Consider the following 12385-nt stretch of genomic DNA (forward strand, 5'->3'; position numbering starts at 1 on the left):
GGTGCGTTTGATTCTATTCAGGCAAACCTTTTTGTGTTGTTGAAATAACTGCGGGAACTTTTCACTAATGGAAAGAAATAATAATTCATACTGTATATTATAGCTCCCATGCGGGGTCACATAAGTGAATCAGACGCACGGAGGCAAATTTTGCTCGTAAACATATTAAGGGGAGAGCTGCTGGAGGAGGCCGGGCCACAGGAACTCTTTGTCCCGGTGCCAGGCGACGTGAAAGGAGGAAGTTATTCTCCATTTGAGGTCCTTAAAAGGACGCGATTAAGCACCTAAAATACCCCCGAAGAGCGAGCTGCAGCCGGGCCAGGGAGTGGGAATAATGGCTCTTATTGGATTGTCGGACAAAAGGTGTGTGGTAGGCAGAGCCGGGCACTCAGCAAAGACAAAAGCGCACGGGGGCCGCGAGATTGACGTCCTAATATTCCCATTTGAGGGACAGGCAGCGGGTTATTCTGCGCGGAGAAGGGGACACGGAGGAAAAATGTGGTCACTTTTGTTCCCCTTCTGGAGGCTTTTTTTGTTCGCGGAGAAAAGCTCTCCGAGATCCCCAGCCGCGAGGCTTCGGGGGCAGCCGGGCTGGAGGTGATGGCAGCGGGGAGGCGTTTGTGTGAAAGAAGGGGGTATTATTGCTACAAGTTTCACCATTTATCCCCCCAAAAATGGACGGGGGAATTTTAAGGGGAGGAGGAGGGAGAGAAGTTCGTGTCCTGTGCGCTATTATTTCAGTTTAAGGGCGTTACTTCAGCTCAGAGCGACGCTTTTCTCACAGGTAACAGTCTAACCTCAGAGGAAAATCGACTGCAAAAATCCTACAAAAAATAACTTTGATAAAAATATATGACAGAAAAAATCGAGCAATTCCGCAGGTGTCAAAGGTCCTGATTACACACGACAGAAAGAGAGAAAGGGATATTATTGAGGGATTCATGCATCAGTAGTTTTGGGGTTATAAAGACGCAAAATATCTATTTGGGGTGATCAGTTATTGATTAAATACGCTAAATGATCCACAAATTAAACGAGACAGTTTTGTTTTTTTGGTCAAAGTTTTAGAGCTGAAATCATTATTAAATGAGTCCTTAAGAAAATTAATTGACAACATTTTGTCATTTAACCCTTTGAACCCTTATCAAATTGGTTAGATTTGTTGTAGAAACATTGAAATTAGCAGGAAAGTAGTTTAAAAAAAAGTAACAAGAAAATTACCCGAAAAATAAAAGAAAAGGAAAAAGAAGTGATAACACCAAATAATCCTCAAAATATTAAAAATACATAAATAATTATATCTTTTTATAATAATTATAGCCCACATAAAGCACTCGACGCATTTTTTTGTAGAATTTTTAAATTTTAATCTTTTTTATACCAATTTTTCAGGTAATTCTCTTGTCACCTTTTATAACATTTCCAGCCATTTGCATGCCATTTCTGTCTGTGTTGCTCATTAGCCTTTTTGACTCACGTGTTCATAAGAAATAAAGCCAATTTGCTCGAGTTTCAAGGGTTAAAGAGCTTGTAAAAGGCATATCAGCACAGCGCAAGAAAACTGATGGAGATCCAGGTTTCAAGGGGTTAACAAGCAACAAATGCCAAATTTTTACCTCTTAAATGCGAAAATTTGGTGCTTTTTCTCTGTTTTCTATAATTGTAAATTGGACTGGTTTTATGAAGATATAACTTGGGTTTAACTAGGAAGTTTTTATATACTTTTTACTAGTTTCAGTCATTTGTAAAACAACAACAACAACAACAACAACTAAATGATAAATGATTATTTGAAACAGCAATATAGAGCTGAAACCAAAATGAGAGGCGTTTATAAAGTTAGAAGGCTTCTTTATTTAAGGTCGCGCAGCCTAATTGGCGCTGTTAATTAGCCATTACGCACAAATAAGGGCTACAGAAATTACACTCAGGGGTCAATTTCACACCAAACTCGCCTCTTATCTTTGTTTTCTCAAAAATCTGACGATTTATTTTCTCGACAAATTCTTGGGAACATAAAAGATCGTGAAAGTTGTGTGAAAATGAAGGAGGGAAAGCATCAATTGCCGTTTTTTTTTCCTCTGCGCGTTATTGTTCCTCCTGCCTGTTGTTTCCTAAAGCCATTCTTGTATAATTGCAGCCACACTCATGTCGATTATGTGCGACAGCAGCTAAGACTGAGAGCAAACAGCGGGAGCCACTTGTGCTAAAATGTCTCCCACTGAAACCCTCCAGAGTCCGTTTATTCCTATTCATAGGGGGAAAAAAGTTGGAGCAGTTCTGATGACTGACAGGAAATCAGTAGTTCCTCAGTATAATAAAGATTATTTTTAAAAGGAACATGGTCTCACAAGTGCTCCTTATGCTGTACTATTTTAAGTTATTATTTCCCGACTCTATAAATAGCTTACAAGCTTTACGCACATTTTTCTCCCACTTTAATTCAATTAAATCTGATTTATTAGGACCAAACTGATAAATCTGGATGTTATCGGCAGTGATCGGTGCGTCCCTCCGGCTCCTCTCCGTGCCAGACAGTCGGTCTCTAAACTCAGATTGAGATCTGTCAGTCTGAGCTGTTAACCAGCTGATCTCCTGTTTTAGGACAAAACAGAGATAAAGTCCACTACAGCGGCCTAATGCCCCCTCTTTACTAATGGGGATTAATAGAGAGGTAAACAGAAAGCTGATAAGCTGAGCGCCCCGAGGTGCTGCCCGGCCGCAGGACAGAGACTGATGGAGGCAAATAAAGACGAGACAGAGAGGCGTCCGGCAGGAAGACACCGCTACCTGCCCCGAAATACAGAGAATATATAATAATAATAATAATAATAATAATATAATGATAATAACAATAATAATAATAATAATAATAATAATAATAATAATAATAATAATAATAATAATAATAATAATAATAATAATAATAATATCACCATCATGGTTGGTTCAATAATAATGATAATAATTCATATTTTGATTTTTTTTATTGTTTTCATGGGAACATTGATTTTTGTTTTGTTTTTTTTTTTTAGATTTGTCTAATTCCACATTAAAATAAATACACAAATAAATGTATTTACTCCTCAACAAATCAGTGTCATCTTAAAAAGTTAAAAGTAGAAAATGGGAATCAGATTTCTGACAATATTTGCAAACATATTTTTTAACTACAACCTCAAACATTTATTCAAAAAGATTAAAAAAAAACAAACAAACATTTTATCTAACTTTACTAAAACTTTACTTAAATTAGCATTATTGTGGCACTTGTATCATTGTTATTACAGCTATTAAAATTAAGACTGATTTAACATTATTGTCATACAAATAATATTCTTAACTGAACTTAAAGTACCACGATGTAAAATACTCTATTACAAAAAAGTCCTGCACTCAAAATCTTTTAAAAGTCAAAGTTTAGGAGTGCCAAGTATCTAAAGTGCTCATTTAAACCGCAAAATTACCTCTCAGTTTTATTATTTTATATTATTATGTGGACAAACATGAAAGCCTGTTTTTGAGTAACTACTTTATGTTCTGCTATAAAAATGCATCATCTTATATCATTGGTCATACATTTTTTGCGTGCAAATGTAAAGTAACCATAAATTTAAAAAAAAATATATATATATAACAATTCCTCTTCACTAAATATTGAGCGGCAGAAAATGAAAATACCCCAGGAAAGCACCTCAAAGTTGTCCTTCGGTACTGAACTTGAGTAAATGTACATATTCCACCACTGCTTATACTGCTATTTTCTACAGATGAAGTTGTGCAACTAAACTTTTATTTCTGCTGCCAGTCTTACTTCATGAACACCATCACTACTCATCCCTAAAGGCCATTCATTCTTACTCACAGACAAACTTGCGTCACAGTTTTTATTATTTGCTCCATTTGTTTACTTTCCACGCAGCAGCTAACCACAGCTGCTCATCAAACAGACACCAGTCATCACCCAGTGCGACGCGTCTCTGTTAACATGTTTGAATTTTAAAAATCTGATTCTTTAAATCTGGCTGAGATTCTTTTCAGATTTACTGTAAAGTTTCCCACAAAGATGCGTCTTTTCAGTTTGGGGGTCTGAGTGTGGGAGGTTGTTTGGTGTACAGAAACCAACTGTGACACACAAATCTCACTGACATGCTCACAGTTAAATAAAGATAAACTCAGCCTCTTAATCTGACATCTTAACACAAGTCTTCAAATCCAAATGTTTATCATGAAGAAAACTATTCTTTTTATTTCAACAGGATATAAAAAAAACTTACCTTGCATCATCAGTGATGAATAATGCAGTCATCAGCAGGACTCTTGGTCCCCGGCTGCACACGGCACGCTTCCTGAAGGTCCGTGCAGCATTTTGCACTAAAGACATGGGGGAAACAGTAACAGTTCAAATCTTCTCCCAAAGAGGTTAAAAAAACAAATGTTTTAAAACTTTAATCAAAATAAATAGTTTATACAAATAAAATTTGTAAATTCATTATTGGTTATTATCTTTAAAGCAAAGATTATCATGCGTGTTTTAAGGGAAAAAATAAATTTAAAAAATCCTCAAAAATCATCTTGTAAGTTTCATCTAAAACTTGTTTGAGCTGGACGCTGTAGGAATGGAAGAAAATATTACAGTCAAACACTGAGTATGATTCTTATCAATCTGTTTAAAAGTCAAAAATCATAATGATTTTAGATCTTATATATGAGTGGAAGACCATAGTAAATACACACCATTGTGAAAATTTAAAAAAAAAAAAAAAGAGTGGGAAATTCCCAAAAGCTTTCAATTTTCTATCACATGTCATTTCATCACGTGTGGTGGAATATCTTTGGAGAGCTTAAAAACAGAGATTTGGGGAAAAATAAAACTCTAATGCTGCTGAAAATACATGAAAAAAACATTGTCTATGCTGTCATTAATAAAATATTAAAGCTCAACATGTGGCGCACCCACGAGTTAAGTTCCACATATCTTTATTGTTCTGTCATTTTTCAGTGAAAACTGAAAATAAATAAATGTCCTCAGTTCACATTCAGCTCCTGCATTATCATTTAGCCCCAATAAACCTACAATTATGAGTTCATTCAATTAAAACGCGCTTTGTGTCTCATCCGGGTGCTCACACTTCAGTTAAACTGCACTCTGTGTCTCACAGAGGAGATTTAAGTGCTCTACAGAGTCTAATGAGAAAGATCTCATGTTAAATGTTTCTCTTGTTTTTGTATCACTATCAGTTTGGAGAGTGTTTCCTGGCTCGCTCTCTGTTTCTGTCATAACACCCTCATGTTGTTGCAGGAGGTGCAGTTAGTATCTGCTGCAGCCTCCACTCACACGGCTCTTATGATTGGTCATTAAAGGAGCGACACTCCTCCCATCAGAGGAGGATCAATGAGCCGCTCAGGCTGCAGAGCTGAGTGCCGACAGGCCCGGACAGGCCGCGTTTACACCAAGATACTTCAACTTATAGCACAGTGATCTGAACTCACTGCAGAGCCTCCACAGCAGGCAGATTACAGTATTAATACTACTGCAACAAACAGTACTTCTACACCTACGCTTTTCTTATAATCTTACCGCCATACTACTACAACTGCTGCTTCATCACCCAGATGGACGTGATAAAGGGTTCTGTGCATAAATAAGCTGCTCTCCACTCACTCTACAACAAGAGGCAGGTTTCCATAAACCCTGAAATTGTGCATATTTAAATTGTGAATATAAAATACGTCTAATGGAAACACTACAATTTTTAAAAAATTGATTGCGATTTGAAAAAGCCATACTCTGCAAAACTGCAATGAAACACTTTTTTGTCTTTTCTAGGTCACATGATGCAATGGCTATGAGCTCACCAGTAGGAACTGACTCCCTCATGATGCAGCAGGAGCTGCAAGAGCTGTTATTGCATCACGTAACTCTTCAAAAGTTCAGTGGATCATCCTGAAGTTTTGAATCCACAATTCCTCTGTGAAATCGTGGACTATCACCTCCCAGAAATCCCTCATACGTAGTTGCTCCCACATATAAGCGGCTCGCCTTTCCATCATGGCTCCATAACACGCCTACGTGGCCTTTGATTGGAAATAATGACAGCTAGTGCGGCGGCTGCAACAGAAATAAAGCTACTAATGTTTTGAACATCCATCGAGATGCTTTTAGGAATGTTATCACGAGATCAAGTCGCAGAACATCACTGAGCGGAAACACAGTCATCTTGAAATTGTGGAAAACATCGTTAAAGTTTTAATGAAGTACAAAAGTCAGCAGCACAAACACAGATTGGCAGACCGCCATTGTTGTCATTGTTGTCACACAATCGGCTCATTGCCAGTTTACACAGTGACAGAAAGGGCGTGTTTTCCAAAAATTACGCTCTGGAACCCGGCTTCAAAAGTTTGCATTTTCAGGCCCCCAAAACGCAGATGTTGTGTGAACAAAAACACAAACCGCAACAAAAGTTTAAAGCTTCACGCAAGAAATGTTGCTGCGTGAACGGCCCCTTAGTGGGCGTTCTATCAGTCAGCTCAGAAAAAGATTTTACACCTATGAGGAGTCATCATTTAACATATAACAACAGAAATCCAGCTTTACACAGAACCAAACAACGGCAGCACCAGTGTTTGATTACGGACAGCATGCCGGCATCAGAGAAGCAAAAAAAGATGCTACAAGCATGACAAGTAACACAACAACGTCTGCCTTGAAGCATGATATAAGACATACGTAACGCTTTGTAAACAATAACAATGGCATAATAATATCACCTCAACAGACATTTGGCACCCGCCTTCATTCACTGATGTGCGACTGTGCCCTTACAAAGTAGTCCACGAGGAATTTGAGATATCAGCACAAATATCATTGAGTACCTTGGTGTCTTGCTGGAAGACGTTGCGTTGCTGCAAGAACTGAGCCTGGTTCAACTTTTCTGTAGGACGTCTCTGCATTTGCACCCTCAGGGCCCTCGCTGCGTCTCCGGACCAGCTCCATTCACATGATTAAGGAGGCTCATTTATAAGGCCTGGGATTTTTTCCTGCAAAATCAATTTATATTAATGAAATTAATGAAATTGCTGCCATGAACTCACTATCAGTTAAACTGTAGAAAAACTGTAAACTGTAAAAAAGTATGATTAAAATAGTATCTCAAAGGAACTTCAAAAATGTTGGTTAAAATACTGTATGCATTGTGGGAAATGCGATGTGGTGAGGTCATAGGTCAGTAGCATTGCGAATAAGAGCAACATGGCTGCAGACAACGAACGTACGACTCCACAGTAACGACATCTTCACGTTGTCCTTAAGACCCACACGGTAATTATTCTTTATTTAATTGATGTATAATGTTGTTTATGTGCGTTACATGGACATTGGTGGTGCATTTTTGGTCATTTTGTTTTACTTTAGCACATTTTTGTCATGCTGGTTGGACTTCTCAACGATGATAAGATTGAAAGTTGAGCAGAAAATGTATGTTTTTCAAACTTTATGCCTTTTTATTTTTGTTGTAGGTTTCACGGTGTTTGACGGCGTCTGAGGAAACAAAGGAGAAAGGGAAATGTTCCGAAAACATCGGTGCAAAGCATGGCCATTAATTCTTTGGGCTGCTGTACCCATCCCGACAGAGCTGACCTTTGAGGGAGCGGAGAGCTGCGGAGTCAAAAATGGAGAAAGCTAACAGCTTATCAGCTGCATTGCAAAATCCTCTTTTATTTAAGCTCTTCTGTCGGAGTGTAAACTGGTCCTCAACAGAGCGATGGTCTGCAGACATTTATGAGACAGGAGTCTCATAACACAGCTAATAAGCAACAAGAGCGTCCTCGAACTTGTACTTTTCCGCTCTCAGCACCATCAAAAGTCACTGTAAAGCGTGCATGTGAAAGTTCACGGCAGCAGGATGCAGATTTTCTTCACCAATACAAATGAATCAAAGTGTTTCAAATCAAATTTACTTTTTGAGTATTTTATTTATATATTTTAGTCTTTTTTTTACAAGATTATGTATAATTTTTAACATTTTTAAATATTATTATTCGCACTGTTATCCTTTTACTTATATTTTATCTACTGTTTCTAGAGTATTTATTTATTTTTATTGTTTTATCTATAGGTTTTATCCTGCCTCTGGCATTTCCTCACTTATGGTAGTGTTTCCTCTGCTCCCGGTTTTAATCAATACTCTTATTTTAGTCTTTAAATAATGTCAAAGTTTTGCTTTTTTACCCATGTGTCTGTGTACGTGTGTGTGTGTGTGTGTGTGTGTGTGTGTGTGTGTGTGTGTGTGTGTGTGTGTGTGTGTGTGTGTGTGTGTGGTGGTGAAAAGTGCTACACAAATTAAGTCTGACTGATTGTTAAAATTAGCCCAGGGGGACTATTAGATATGATAAAAGCAAATGAGGGAAAAATACGTGGAAAACTATAGTTCGAACTCTCTTAACCTTTTGAAACCTGAGAAAATTGGTTTGATTTCTCTCAAAAACATGGGGAGGATGAAACCGTAACCTAACAAGATACGTCCCAAAATGTTTGCCAAAAAATAGTAGAATTTTACCTGAAAATAAGCACACACAAAAAAGTACAAAAACAAATATGTTTATGTATGGTATGTTTTTTGGATGATTTTCAAATAATCAGCTTTTACTAATTCCTTTCAATTTGTGGTACATTTCTTGCCACGTTGGTTATTACCCCTTTTCCATGTCTTCAAAAGCAATCAAACTAATTTTCTCAGGTTTCAAAGGGTCAGATACCTTGTGGAAGGCGTCTGAACACAGTTCAAGAAAACTTTCAAAAGGTTAATTATATATTTTCAATTATGTCCAAGAAAAAAAGGGAAAAATGTTTTCAGCACTTTCTTCAGGTCATTTTCTTTCATCTTTTTCTTTTCTTTTTTCCTTATTTTTAGGTAATTTTACTAATTTCTTGCTAATCTTTGGGACATTTTTTTTGTCACTCGTTTTCCATGTTTTTGAAAGAAATCACACCAATTTGCTCACATTTTTTTGCTCAGGATTAAAGACATTATTGCCTCTTACTATCAGCAAACACTTGTCGGCTCAGTCCACATTTGTAAAAACTCTGTTAAATATCAGCGTGAACTCCTCTGTGCTGATCTCAGGGGATCGCAGTCTGTGGGAGTTTGACACTTAGATGAGATATCCACCAATTGAAAATTTGACACCTACAAGTTTCAGTGTAAAGTGCTCTTCAGACACTGCACAGTGTCTTCATAGTCGGCTCACATGTAATGCTCGCTGACGTCAGCGTAATAGATTTTGCAATGGACGTGGATGTTTGGAAATGTCTTTTTAACTGGTTTCCCGTGTCCTGGGATGGGAGACAGGAGGAAGGCGAGCCAAGAGAGCGGCTTCGGCTCGTCCATCAAGCCGAGATATCTAAATATTTATCCAGTGATACACATTTATCCGACCACTGGTGCAGCTTTCTGGGTCAAAAACGTTATGTTTCTGGGAAGATACACGAGTATACAGTGTTTATCCAAATGCTACCCACAGAGATTTATCCTAAACTGTCACGGTTCACAATAACACACATAAATTGCAGATTGTGTCTGACTAAAAAAAAAAAAAAAAAAAAAATCATTAGAATCATTAATTTGAGCTCTGCAGCAGCTGGGAAAATCTGTGCAGAAGTGAAAGAGTAATGCTTTGGCTTCTATCAGCAGCTGATAGCCCGGTGCTCCTGAGCAAGGCACTTATAACAAAGCTGATGAAGCCGATTAACCCTTCGAAACCTGGATCGCCATCACTTTTCTTGTCCTGCTTTTAGACTCCTTTAACAAGTATTTAAGCCTTTGAAACATGAGCTAACTGGGGAAGATACAATGAACAACTTGGCAAGAAATGTCATGGAAATTGCACGATTTTGTAGATTCAGAGAATTAGAAAAAAAAATATTAGAAAATGATCATAATAAAATATGAAATTATGTTACAGTATCAGCACTTTTTTTCTGTGCATTTTATCATTTGTTTTTACTTTTCTTTTCTTCCTTTTTTTCTAAACTCCAGTTAATTTCTAGCATGTCTCCTCGCTTTTTTTTTTTGTAAGAAAGAAAGCCAGTCTGCCGACGTTTTTAAGAATTAACCAACAGCTCAGAAGTGTAGCTCTACCATGAAAAAGATGCATGTCGATTTTAGTAAAAATTAAATTGCAGGGATTTAACACTCTAAAAACCTGGATCTACATCAGTATTCTTGTGATGCATTTTGATGCCTTTTACAAGCATTTAAACCACTGAACTCTGAGCAAATTGATTTCTTTCAAAAAAATAGGGAAAAAATAATCAGCAACGTAGCATGTAACATCCTGCAAATTGCAAAAAAAAAGGGTAAAAGGTGACAAAAAAAAGACCTGAACATCAGTTTAAAAAAAAATTATCAATTAACAAGGAAGAAACGTCCTAACATGGGGAAAAAAATGCTGCCACCAACATAGCATGTAACATCCTGTTGCAAAAAAAAAAAAAAAAAAAAGAGTAAAAGGTGACAAGAAAATAATATGAAAATCAGTTAAAAAGGGAAAGAGACAATCATTGGGAAATTATCAAATAACAAGGGTGAAATATCAAGAAAACTATGATTATTTTAATAATATATTTAAAATTAGGTTACAGAAAAAAACGACATATTTATATTATTATTTATATTTATCGTCTACAGGACATCTCCAGTTTTTCTTCTTTGACCTTTTTCCAAGTAATTTGCTGGTGACTTTTTACTAATTCCTAGTTAGTTTTAGGGTCATTTTTAATTATTCTTTGTCTTCTTTACATGTTTTTAAAAGAAATCAAGCCAATTTGCTCAAATTTCAAAGGGTTAAACAGCAGATACATGTCTACACCCACGTGTGTTTCTAGAGGATGAAGAAAATTCATCTTTAAGAGGAAATAATTGGGGCTTCGACCATGGGCAGGGTGTGGTGCACAAACCCAGACACTCGAGTGGGAGGTTATGGATAAAAAGCGTTTAGTAAATATGGACTAATTCAAACATGAGGACACTGAGGAAGTCATGCATGCTCATTTTGCGTTGGCGTATTTTTATATGTATTAGCTATTATTGACTAATGGGATGATTCTATTCAGTTTAGAGCCAGGATATTTAAGGCTACACCCTTTCCATGGAAATGTTTTTTGCCTTTTTATGGCTGGAAGATTTTTTTGTTTTAAATGTATATAACATATATATCATGATGTTACATAAATTTAAAAGAGCAATATGAGGCAGTTTTTCCGGAAATGTACATGGAAGAATAAATAACAAAAATATTATTTGGTTTTAGTTCCAGTGTGCAGGATTTAGAGAGGTTTACTGGCAGATATGGAATATAATATAAAAAGTATAAACGCCTGAAAATAATGCTGCATTCGTGTGATGCCGAAAGGTCGAAGCTTCTGATGTGGGAAGTCGTTTTTCAGACTTTATTGTGTTCATGAGCTTTGGGATCGTAAAGTGGGAAAAAATCATGGAAGCTACAAAGATGGGTTATAATGCTAAAAAGTTTAAACAAGAGGTTGATAGCTGTTTGCAGTTTATTTATATATTATTCGTGTTATATATTTTATATTTTGATATTTAATCTAAGTCACTCTACATGGACACCATATTACACTTTATATGTGATCAAAAATTAATATTTGATACAAAAATGATTTTAAAAGTCTCTTACCGTTGACCAAACATTGAATTTTGCCCGCCATGTTTATGCATTTATGACATCAAGTCGGCAACTCGTGTTTTAAAATAACATTATCAATGTTATTTTACTCGCCTTGCATGCATTATAGTTCAAAATTTGCTTGCTTGCTGCAGCTAATAGATGCAGATACTAAAATGCACAACAACTAAAAGTAAATGAAAGCTACTAGGAACAAAAAAACTAAATATAATTTTTTTTATACCGTCAATTGTTGACACAGTTTCTGCTTCCCGCCATTTCTGCTTCCGTGAAAAGTCACGCAAACATCACAACGTGGCAACTCTAGCATCATCGAAATTTCATATTGACTTTGGAGGGCCGCTCATGTGCCCGTAACTCATAAATACGATATTTCCGAGGAGCATGTGAAGGAAACATAAGAAACTGCTGTGTTTCTGTTACCTGAGAATGAGCCGGTGCTCTGTCACTGAGTCTGTCATGTTGTTTCTAGATGTTTTCGAGCCCAGAAAAGTTAGAAACCAAAACCTTTTTCTTAGTATGGACCACATTTGTGAACCAGCCTGCCTGAAGACCTGAGGGCATCAGAGAGGAATGATATTTTTAAGAGTAAATTTAATACTAATCTTTACAGTCTGGCTTTTAATTGAACTTTATCTATTTATTTATTATCTATTACCTATCTATTTATTATTTATTA

This window comes from Plectropomus leopardus, chromosome 4 (genome assembly GCF_008729295.1).
Source record: "Plectropomus leopardus isolate mb chromosome 4, YSFRI_Pleo_2.0, whole genome shotgun sequence".
NCBI classification, from domain to species: domain Eukaryota; kingdom Metazoa; phylum Chordata; class Actinopteri; order Perciformes; family Serranidae; genus Plectropomus; species Plectropomus leopardus.